Consider the following 12,075-nt stretch of genomic DNA (forward strand, 5'->3'; position numbering starts at 1 on the left):
ATTCCCCAGGCAGCTGTGCTGATGGATGGACTTCAACTCCCAGAATTCTCCGCTGTGGTGGCTGGAGAATTCTGGGAGTTGAAGTCCACTTGTTGTAAAGCTGCCCAGATTGAGAACACAATTCCACACTCTGACCCATGTGCAAATACTGTCCCACAATTCTGTTGGTAGTGTGGGCTGAGGATGATGGGTTTTGCAGTCTCCACCAATTCTGGGGAATTCTGGGAGTTGAAGTCCACCTGTATTAAAGGGCCCAAGCTTGAGAAACACAGTGCAACCTTTCCCCAACCTAAAGCTGTCTATAAATACCGTATTTTTCAGAGTATAAGACATACCTTAGCTTTTGGGGAGGAAAATGGGGGCGGGGGTGGGTGGAATTCTGCTTACCAGGTATTCTGACTAGTCCTTAGCCTGGTCAGCTTCAGCACATTAGTTCACTCGCTGGTTTTGAAGTTGGGGCTGGTTGGGGCTAAAAAACAGGCTTCTAAAGCACAGCTGATTGTGGGAGGGAGCAACAATTAGAAAAGCAGGCAAAGCACGGAAGATCGCTTCGCTCGCGTTGGGACTGAAAAACAGCTTCAGAAGCACAGCTGATCGTCAGAGGGAGCTCCAGTGACTAAAGCAGGCGAAGCGCGGAAGGGGTAAAAGAAGGCAGCAGCTGTTCCCGGTAGCCATTTTGGGCACCGCGCATCGTGTTTTCAGGCGATCAGCGGCGATGTGCTTTGGCGATCCCCACAGCCTTGAAGGGCTCTCAAACAGAGCATTTGGAGGCTGAAACACAAGCCATTGTCGGTGGCGATCCCTGCAGCCAGGAAGAGGACGTGCGGAGGCCGAAGGGTGGGGGCCGGCGAGTAGCGGGGTTACATTCGGCATATAAGACGCACCCCAATTTTCAGCCTCTTTTAGGAGGGAAAAAAGTGCATCTTATACTCCGAAAAATACGTTATTTGGAGGCCAAAACACATCGTCCCCAGCTGAAGTGATTTGAAATGCAAGGTGTTTTGGGGGTGGGGTGGAGGGCGTGTCAGCAGGCACAAGGACATAATTCTGTGCTTTCTCCTCTTTTTCTTAGCAGACTCCTGATTCCTTTTTACTGCATGAATATTCGCCAAGAACCTTTGTCGATGTCCAGTTAGGTGGACTGAAAAACAAAGTCGTTTTCAAACTTGGCCGTTTTTAAGACTTAAAACTCCCAGAATTCTCCAGGAGGAATTGAAATCCACATATCTTTAAAAGATGCTGGCTGTGGGAGATTTTGAGATGTTGAAGTCCAGCGGTCTTTAAATGTTGAGAAACGCTATTCTACACACACGTGCAGCTATTTATCCTTTGCTTCTGGTTTTATCAGACAGTGCTACAAACAACTACATTGGGTTTTTTGCAGTGGTGAAATCTGAACCGGTTGCTTTTAAAAGAGAAAAAAAAAACTGACGATCGCGCTGTTCAGCTGGGATCGTCAGAGGCTTTTTTTTAACCTTTTAAAAGCCTTTTTTCCACTACCTCTGGCTGAAGTGGTTGTAGAAAAAATGCTTTTAAAAGCCTCTGACGATCCCAGCTGAGCCGCGCGATCATCAGAGGCTTTTTTTTTCCTTTTTAAAAGCATTTTTTCGGCCGAAGAGGTAGAAAAAAATGCTTTTAAAAGTAAAAAAAAGCCTCTGATGATCGCGCGGCTCAGCTGGGCATGCGGGAAGGGGACAGGGATTTTTGCTACCGGTTCTCTGAACCACCCGCCGCCATCGCTACCGGATCGGGCGATCCGGTCCGAACCGGGAACATTTCACCCCTGTTTTTTTGGCAGCTGCGGCACACTTGCTGGCTCATACTTAAGCGATTGTCCACTAAGACATTCCTTATTCCTGCTGAGCCAGGTACCACCTATTCTGTACCACCTATTCTTTTCCTACCAGAGTGCAGAATCATATTTTTCTCACCAAGGAACTGCATCGAGTTCGAGAGGCCCCAGTGTTCAAGTCTGCCAAGATCCTTCTGGATCTTCAGCCTGTCTTCCAAAATCTTAGCAATTCCTCCCCCCCAGCTTGGTGTCATCAGCAAATCTGATGGATTCCACCTCTGCCCTCTCATCCGAATCATTTAGGAAGATGTTGAAGAGTAAGCAAAAACCTTGAGGTGCCCCACTGCAGGCTTCTCCCCATGTAGACCAGAGGTGGTATATTCAGCCGGTTTGCTGGAACTGGTAGCGGAAATCGCAGATGGGCCTGTCCCGGCTCTATGCCACCCTATTTAGGCACATTTTTGAGGCCATGCGCCTGCGCGAACAAAGCACCTGCACGAAAGGTCGAGCTCGTGTGCGGAAGCCAGGCGCGCGCGTGAACCAGGCACACGGAGCAAGCGTGCGCACGCAGGGTAAACCGGTAGTAACATGTGAAACCCACCGCTGATTTAGACCATAGCTCCCTGAAGAGCTACAAACTTTTCTACAATTTTATTTTATTCAGAAGATTGAAAATGCAAAAGAAACCAGACATAACAAACGAGACGAAAACATTAAACATGTGAATTAAAAAGCAAAAGCAAAAAAAAAATATCCATCCTTCCTTGTTGAACACCGACAAATCTATTGCAACAATAATAGCTTCCCCTCTTCTTCCAAACGGGTCCAAAATTGATAAGCTTGTCCCTCTATTTGCAACCCAACTGACCCCAATTGTAATGAGATCTGTCCTTTGAGAAAGATAACGCCTATATTTCCCGAAGTACTGGAATTTCCAGTCCAAATGCTGATTGCCAGTCTAGTTTTGGTCGACATAAAAAAAATATTGGAAAGAGTGCAGAGAAGAGCAACAAAGAGGATTAAGGGCCTGGAGACAAAAATATATGAAGAACAGTTGCAGGAATCGGGTATGTCCAGTTTAATGAAGGGCTAGGGGTGACACAATAGCAGTCTTCCAATATTTGGGGGGCTGCCACAAAGAAGAGGGGAGAGTCAAATTATTCTCCAAAGCCCCAGAAGGCAGCACGAGAAACAATGCTTGGAAACTAACCAAAGAGAGAAAAGCAAGGAGAAATTTCCTGACAGAACAATTAAACCAGTGCGCTCGTTTTGCCTCCTGAAATTGTGGGGTGCTCCCATCACCGGAGGTTTTTAAGAAGAGATTGGATGGCCGTTTGTCTGAAACGGTATAGGGCCGTGATGGCGAACCTATGGCACAGGTGGCACCCGGAGCCATATCAGGTTCGCCTGATACGCCAGTTGCGCCCCTCTCTGGACCGGGACTCCCTACGCACGGTCACTCAAGCACTCGTCACCTCTCATCTGGACTATTGTAACGCTCTCTACATGGGGCTCCCCTTGGGGTACACCCGGAGGCTCCAACTGGTGCAGAATGCGGCTGCGCGGGGGATTATGGGAGTGACGGGGCGCTCCCATGTGACTCCTGTGCAAGCTGCATTGGCTTCCAGTGGACTTCCGGGTGCGCTTCAAGGTGTTGGTGATCACCTTTAAAGCGCTCCATGGCTTAGGGCCAGGGTACTTATGGGACTGCCTTCTGCCACCAATAGCCTCCCACCGGCCAGTTCGCTCCCACAGAGAGGGCCTCCTTAGGGTGCCGTCGGCCAGACAATGCCGGCTGGCGACCCCCAGGAGGAGAGCCTTCTCTGTGGTGGCACCTGCCCTTTGGAACAATCTACCCCCAGAGATACGAGTGATCTCCGACCTCCGGACTTTTCGTCGGGCCCTAAAAACTTACTTTTTTCAGGTCTGCCTTGATTTTATGGTTGGTTTTAAAATTTGATACGGATTTTAAATTGACAAGTTTTAAATTACGGGCCAAATTTATTTAAATATTTTAAATCTATTTTTAACTGTAATGTTATGTATAAATGTTTTTATTTTGGCTGTTCACCGCCCTGAGTCCGAAAGGAGAAGGGCGGTATAGAAGTTTGAATAATAAATAAATAAATAAATAAAAAATATCAGTGGGCACGCGAGCGTTGCCCTAGCTGAGCTCCGGCACGACTGCACAGGCCGGCCAGCTGATTTTTGGGGGGCCTTCCGGGCCCACTGGAAGTCAGGAAACGGGCCATTTTCGGCTCCAGAGGTCTGGGGAAGACTGTTTTGGCCCTCCCCGGGCTCCAAAAAAGCCTCTGGAACCTGGGGAGGGTGGAAAACGGGCCTACCAGGCCCACCGTGCCAAAAGTATAAAGAGCAGGGGAGGAGGGGTGGCATGTGCATGCGTGGGGGGGGGTGCATTGAATTATGGGTGTGGGCATGCACGTGTGCGCCCCCGCACTCCTCCCACTTTTGGCACGCGATGGTCTCCTGTCTGAGCAGGGGGTTGGACTAGAAGACCTCCAAATGTCCCTTCCAAACTCTTAAATCCTGGCCCGTCATAACATTTTTTTTTTTTTTTTTTTTTTTTTTTTTTAGTGGGTTTTTAACAAAAATTTTAAGGGGTTCGGGGGGGATTAGGGTGGGTTCTGGGGGAAATCCACTGGGTTCAAGACCAGCCTTAGCGAAGGGCTGCGACACTAGGGACGCAGAACCGGAGGTCGGGGAGGGGGTTGGAGTTCGATTTGAAGAGGGCTGTTCCATCAGCATAGTGAGTGGGAGGGGCAGATATGGCGGAAGCTGGGGACCATATCATGTGCGGGGAATGCGCACTCGCTATCTTAGAGCGATTGCGCACTCCGGCCCCCAATGCTTTTCTTGTTCCCCAGGCTGTCCAGATTCTCAGGGCCAGAGCCTCCGGCTGATGCTGTGCAATGCCAGGTCCGTTGTTAATAAAGCCCCCCTCATTCACGATCTTATTCAGGAGGGGGAGGCGGACCTGGCGGGCATTACGGAGACCTGGTTGGGCCATGAGGGGGGAGTCCCCCTCGTGGATATATGCCCACCAGGCTTCCGTGCATTTCATCAACCGAGGGCTCAGGGCAGGGGCGGGGGGGTGGCGGTTATTATAAAGGAAGGTCTAGATCCAAGGGAGACCACTGTTCCACAGATAGCCGGATGTGAGTCCCTCTTTGTGAAGTGGGGTCATGGAGTACAGATGGGCTTGTTGGTCACGTACCTGGCTCCCTGCCACGTGGCAACGGCCCTGCCCGAGCTCCTTAACGTTATAGCCGAGGTGGCGGTGGCTACCCCCAGACTTGCCATCATGGGGGACTTTAACCTGCCATCCATCGGTGAAACGTCTGAGGTGGCTCGAGAGTTCATGGCTTCCATGACGGCCATGGACCTTACTCAGTTAATTCATGACCCCACTCACACAGGGGGACACACTCTGGACTTAGTTTTTGTCTCTGGTCAGTGGTTGAGTGGCCTTGATATAGGGGATATAGTCATCGAACCCTTGTCATGGTCTGACCACTCGCTCCTTCGACTGGACTTTCTAACCGCTGCACCCTGCCGCAGGGAGGCGGGACCGACAAGGTGGTTCCGCCCCAGGCGCCTGATGGACCCTGACAGGTTCCAGATGGAGCTTGGGCCATTTCCTGAGATTCTGGCTCATGACTCGGCGGAAGACCTGGTGGCCGCCTGGGACAGTGCGGCTGCCGGGGCCTTGGACCGAGTCGTGCCTTTGCGGCCTCTGACCCGGCACCGAACTCACCTAGCTCCTTGGTTCTCCGAGGAGCTTAGAGAGATGAAGCGCCGGAAAAGACGCCTGGAGAGTAGCTGGAGGACCAGCCGCTCCGAATCTGACCGAACACGGGTGAGGTCTCATATTAAGACCTACCTAGTGGCGATAAAAGCGGCGAAAACTAGCTATTTTGCCGCTCTTATCGCGTCATCAGATAATCGCCCAGCCGCCCTGTTTAGGGTGACCCGCTCCCTCCTCCATCTGGAAGTGCGGGATGACCCCTTGCAGGGTCGAGCTGAGGATTTTGTGCAATATCTGTATGACAAAATCGCTCAGATTCGAGAAGGGCTGGCCTCTGACTGGGTATGTCCGGACGGGATGACTGAGGCAGGTCTTGAGAGTGTTATCTGGGGGGAGTTCGATCCTGTGACTCCCGAGGACATGGACAGGATCCTGGGACGGCTGAACGCGACCACATGTTTATTGGACCCGTGTCCCTCCTGGTTGGTACTGGCCTCCCGGGAGGTGACGCGAGGCTGGCTCCAGATGATTGTTAACGCTTCTTTGGGTGAGGGGGTCCTGCCGGCCGCTTTGAAAGAAGCGGTGGTGAGGCCCCTCCTCAAGAAGCCCTCTCTGGATCCGGCTGTTTTGGCTAACTATCGTCCAGTCTCCAACCTTCGCTTCGTTGCGAAGGTTGTTGAGAGTGTGGTGGCGCAACAGCTTCCCCGGTACCTGGATGAAGCTGTCTATCTAGACCCGCTCCAGTCCGGCTTCCGGCCTGGGCACAGCACGGAAACGGCATTGGTCGCATTGGTGGATGATCTCTGGAGGGCCCGGGATAGGGGTCATTCCTCTATCCTGGTCCTGTTAGACCTCTCAGCGGCTTTTGATACCATCGACCATGGTATCATGTTGCACCGGTTGGCGGGGTTGGGGGTGGGAGGCACCGTTTTGCGGTGGTTCTCCTCCTACCTCTCCGACCGGTCGCAATCTGTGTTGACAGGGGGGCAGCGGTCGACCCCGAGGCACCTTGCTTGTGGGGTGCCACAAGGGTCGGTACTCTCGCCCCTTCTGTTCAACATTTATGTAAAGCCGCTGGGTGAGATCATCCGTGGCTTCGGGGTGGAGTTCCATCAATACGCTGATGACACCCAGCTGTATATCTCCACCCCAGGCCACCCCAATGATGCCCTTGAAGTGTTGTCCCAGTGCCTGGAGGCCGTGCGGGCCTGGATGGGGAGAAACAGGCTCCAACTCAACCCCTCCAAGACCGAGTGGCTGTGGCTTCCGGCGTCCCGATATAGCCAGCTGACGCCATCGCTGACTATTGGGGGTGAATCACTCGCCCCCACGGAGAGGGCTCGCAACTTGGGCGTCCTCCTGGACGCACGGCTGTCCTTGGAAGATCATTTGACGGCCGTGGCCAGGGGGGCTTTTTATCAGGTTCGCCTGATACGCCAGTTGCGTCCCTTTCTAGATCGGGACTCCCTACGCACAGTCACTCAGGCACTCGTCACCTCCCGCCTGGACTACTGCAACGCTCTCTACATGGGGCTCCCCCTGGGGTGCACCCGGAGGCTCCAGCTGGTCCAGAACGCGGCCGCGCGGGGGATTATGGGGGCGACGAGGCGCTCCCACGTGACACCTCTCCTGCGCGAGCTGCACTGGCTCCCGGTGGTCTTCCGGGTGCGCTTCAAGGTGTTGGTGACCATCTTTAAAGCGCTCCATGGCTTAGGGCCGGGGTACTTACGAGACCGCCTTCTGCCACCAATAGCCTCCCACCGGCCAGTACGCTCACACAGAGTGGGCCTCCTCAGGGTGCCGTCCGCCAGGCAATGTCGGCTGGCGACCCCCAGGGGGAGAGCCTTCTCTGTGGTGGCGCCTACCCTCTGGAACACCCTCCCCCCAGAATTACGCATAATAACAGACCTCCGGATTTTTCGTCGGGCCCTAAAAACCTATTTATTCCAACAAGCTGGGCTGGCTTGACCAAATTTTTTAATTTTTAAATTGATTTTAAATTGGAAATGGTTTTAATTCGGCCAAAACATTTAATTATTTTAAATAGTTTTTTAGATTCACCATGTTTGTATATATGTCTTGTTTTTACCTTGGCTGTGCACCGCCCTGAGTCCTATTTTGGAGAAGGGCGGTATAAAAATTTAATTAAATAAATAAATAAATAATAAATATTTATGAAAGAAAAAAAAATATAGCGAACGGGTTTTTAAACAACCTTTTTAAGTGCAGTTGCCTCTCTAGCCGGGCTCTGCCATGCAATGGTGGGACGACGCCCACCGCAGTGTTTGAAGTTTTAGCTGCTTAAGTTTTGCAGGAGCCAAAGTTGGCTTGCCTGTCTTTTGTGCAGCACCTGGCTCCTTTGTGCGCCTGGCGAGCTTCGGCATCTGTTTTGGCAAAGGTGCCTGCAGGACGGGTGCCAACTTCCCCTTTGCCAATCAACAGCTGGCTCGTATTTCTAACACTCCGAAGCAAGCCGCAAATTATAAGCTGTCGTTTCCATTGTTTCTGTTCCCACCCACCCAAACCCCAGGTAATTGCTAGATTTTGTCACTGCCTGGAAGCGGAGGGACTTTTTCCATTTATTTTCTTTTATTTGTATCTTGCTTTTGTTATTTTTACAAATGACTGGAGGCAGCGAACACACACGATGCTCCTTCCTCCTCCTATTTTCCCCACAACAAAAACATCCCTGTGAGGTGGGTTGGACTGAGAGAGAGAGAGAGAGAGAGAGAATGGCGCCTAAAGTCACCCAGCAGCTTTCGTGGCGAAGGTGGGACTTGAACTCGGGGCCTGCTGCTTGGCCTTCACCACCAGACCAGGGGTTCCCAAACTTGGCAACTTTAAGACTGGGGGACTTCAAGTCCCAGAATTCCCCAGCCGGCCATGCAGTGATGGGCGGGTGCAAAAGCATAAAGACTTAAAAGAGGGTAGTGATTCTCCTAGAGAGGTCAGTTTTAAACCAAGGAAAGCAGAAACTGACCTCTCTAGGAAAATCTCTACCTTCTTTTAAGTCTCTATGCTCTCACATCCTCCCGGCACTACATAGCTGTCTAGGGAATTCTGGGACTTGAAGTTCACAAGTCTTAAAAGTCGCCAAGTTTGGAGATCCCTGGTTTAAACCAAGGAAAGCAGAAACCGACCTCTCTAGGAGAAATCGAAATGTAGGAAATGTGTCCTAGCTAACAATGGTGGCTCAGTGGCTAAGACGCTGAGCTTGTCAATCGAAAGGTCGGCAGTTCAGCGGTTCGAATCCCTAGTGCTGTGTAACGGGGTGAGCTCCCGTGACTTGTCCCAGCTTCTGCCAATCTAACAGTTCGAAAGCACGTAAAAAAAAATGCAAGTAGAAAAATAGGGACCACCTTTGGTGGGAATGTAAGAGCGTTTTCTGTGCGCCTTTGGCGTTAAGTCATGCCGGCCACATGACCACGGAGATGTCTTCGGACAGCGCTGGCTCTTCGGCTTTGAAAAACGGAGATGAGCACCGCCCCCTAGAGTCGGGAACATCTAGCACATCTGTACCTTTACCTTACTTTCAGATAAAGCAGAAATCTCTTGAATCGAGGATGGCGCTTTCTCCAGAAACCACGCAAAGCTCCCCACTTCCCCGGAGAATTGAGCCAGGATGATGGGGCACCGGAATCCAGAAACCAGTCTGGCAATGAAATCCGGCGTCATCTATCTCCACCCACCCACCTGCCTCTTTCAGGCCTGAACTGAACAAGCTGGCAAGTCAGGCCTGCCTTATCTCAGACCTTCGACCCATCTGGGTGAAGCAGACTTTCCCGCAACGGGGGATTCTGGGAGCTCTCAGCACATCGGGAGAGCCGCCACCAACTTCCTGCCACAGAGAAATAAAATGATTTGTCGCAATTTGGGGGCAATTTAGCTCATTTAGCAACTTTGGGGCTCTATAAGTCCCAAGTCATAAGTCATAAGTGGTCATAAGTCAAGGACTATCTACTAAAAAGGACCAAAATGGCAGGGAACGCCAAAGGCCTGATTGGAATTAAAAATTAGAAATTGCTATCCCTTATCTGCAGCCACAAATCTCCCGAAGCCCCTTTGTGCAGTCAGGGCTACGTTTTCCTCTGCAGCGAGCGTGTCTTCGAAGTGTGTTTGTGCAGATCACGTGAAGTTTTAGTACTGCTTTATAATGCCTTGATAAGGCCACACTTGGACTCCTGCATCCAGTTTTGGTCACCACATTATAAAAAAGATGCTGAGCCTCTAGAAAGAGTGCAGAGAAGAGCAACCAGGATGATGAGGGGACTGGAGACTAAAAACATACGATGAACAGTTGCAGGAACTGAGTTATGTCTAGTCTAGTGAAGAGAAGGACCAGAGGAGACAGGAGAGCATCTTCCAATATTTAACAGATTTAAAAGATTAACAGAGTTGGAAGGGACCTTGTAGGTCATCTAGTCCAACCCCCCGCCCAAGCAGGAGACCCTACACCATTTTCTGACAGAAGGCAGTCCAGTCTCTTCTCGAAAGCCTCCAGTGATGGAGCTTCCACAACTTCCAAAGGCAACTTCTGTTCCACTGGTAGATTGCTCTCACTGTCAGAAAATTCCTCCTTATTTCTAGGTTGAATCTCTCCTTGATCAGTTTCCATCCATTCTTCCTTGTCTGGCCTTCAGGTGCTTTGGAGAATAGCTTGACCCCCTTCCTCCTCTCTGGGGCAGCCCCTCAAGTATTGGAAGATGCTCTCCTGTCTCCCCTGGTCCTTCTCTTCACTAGACTAGCCAGGCCCAGTTCCTGCAACCGTTCATCGTCTGTTTCAGCCTCCAGTCCCCTCATCATCCTGGTTGCTCTTCTCTGCACTTTCTAGAGTCTCCACATCTTTTTTATAGTGTGGTGACTAATTGATGGAAACTAATCAAGCAGAGAAGCAACTTAGGAACTAAGGAGGAATTTTCTGACAGAATAATCGACCAGAGGAACAACTTGCCTTCAGAAGTTGTGAATGCTCCAACACTGGAAGTGTTTAAGAAGCAATTGGACAGCCATTTGTCTGAAATGGTACGGTCTCCTGTTTAAGCAGGGGGTTGGACTAGAAGACCTCCAAGGTCCCTTCCAACTCTTGCTATTTAAATTCTTGTTAAATTCTGCATGGGAGCCAATTCGTTCCTGAGGTCCAGGTTGCAGCCAAAGCTCCTGCAAAGCAACCCCAACCTTGAGCAATTCTATTAACAAATTGCAGTTGCAGACAGAACGTGTTTTTTTTTGCACAATGCGGCTAACTATAAATTAATCTGGGTTGACTCAATCTAATTTCCTAGGCTTGCCTGAACCGTCAGCAGATCGCAGAGGTTCAGAGGTTCAAAGAGACTCGAGCAAAATACTCCCTGTCAACCAAGGTTCGCTCTCCAACTCCAAGAAATGCCTTTAAAGGAAGTGCTGCGGCTTGGGAATCAGATCTCAACCAGGGTTTCGATTCACGCTAAGCCCAAAATCGTAACTGGCGTTACCTAATTTGCTACAGACCAACGAACGGAGGATGCAATAAAGCCCCTGATTTGCTAGCATCCAGACAGCTCACCTTTTCTCTCTGAGCCTTGTTTTTCTTGGAGGTGGACTTCTGAAGTGTTCAAACTTAGACAGGCTGAGACAAAGAGGAGGGTGTGGCCAGAACGAAAAGTCTTGTTTGATTTAATATAGATATTGATTTAAATTAAACTGATCAAGGGCAGTTGCCGTAATACGATGAGTCAGTAAGTTATTTTCCCTTTAGGTCAAATATTAAACCATTGTTTCTCAACCTGGAAAGTTTAAGACGGGTAGACTGCAACTCCCAGAATTCCCCAGCCAGCTTGGCTGGCTGCGGAATTCTGGGAGTTGTAGTCTACCCTTCTTAAAGATGCCGAAGTTGAGAAACACTGCATTCTGGAAGTTGAAGTCTACCCCTCTTAAAGATGTCGATGTTGAGAAACATTGCATTCTGGGAGTTGAAGTCCATCCCTTTTAAAGTTGACGAAGTTGAGAAACACAGCATTCTGGGAGTACATTGGAAATTTGGGGCCCAATTGTGCTCGTAAGGCAAGAACTACACCCTCCATGAAATCACCAGGACTTGAAACTTGGCCTTTAGTGCACACAATTGTAGGAGAAGGAGAACCTGGGCAGAGGCGGCGTCAAAAAAGGGATCAGCTTAGAATCCCTACATAGCCACAGGCGAACTAAACCCAACGTCCCTCGAGTGACATTGACTCTTATCTAACTCCTAAACAAGCGCTAACCGTCCGTTGAGAAGATTCCTGCGTGTAGGCTTTTAGCGATAAAGCAGCTGAGTTGAACTTTCAGGTGCGGCCCTGATCTTTCTCACCTGATGGCAAACCTCCAGAGGCGCATGAAATGAAAAGCTTTATTAATTAACCTTAATTTGCATGACTTTCCATGCCATTTTGGGGAACTCTGTCATCCTGCCGCAGTCTGTCGTGCAGAGAAGGTTCAACGTCTCGAAAACCGGCACGAGACTTCTGAAACAACAAGTCCAGCAAACTCCCTTATCTCCCTT

This window comes from Pituophis catenifer, unplaced genomic scaffold (assembly GCF_029215685.1).
Source record: "Pituophis catenifer annectens isolate HBS135680 unplaced genomic scaffold, rPitCat1.0.hap2 SCAF_10, whole genome shotgun sequence".
In the NCBI taxonomy this organism is placed as follows: Eukaryota; Metazoa; Chordata; class Lepidosauria; order Squamata; family Colubridae; genus Pituophis; species Pituophis catenifer.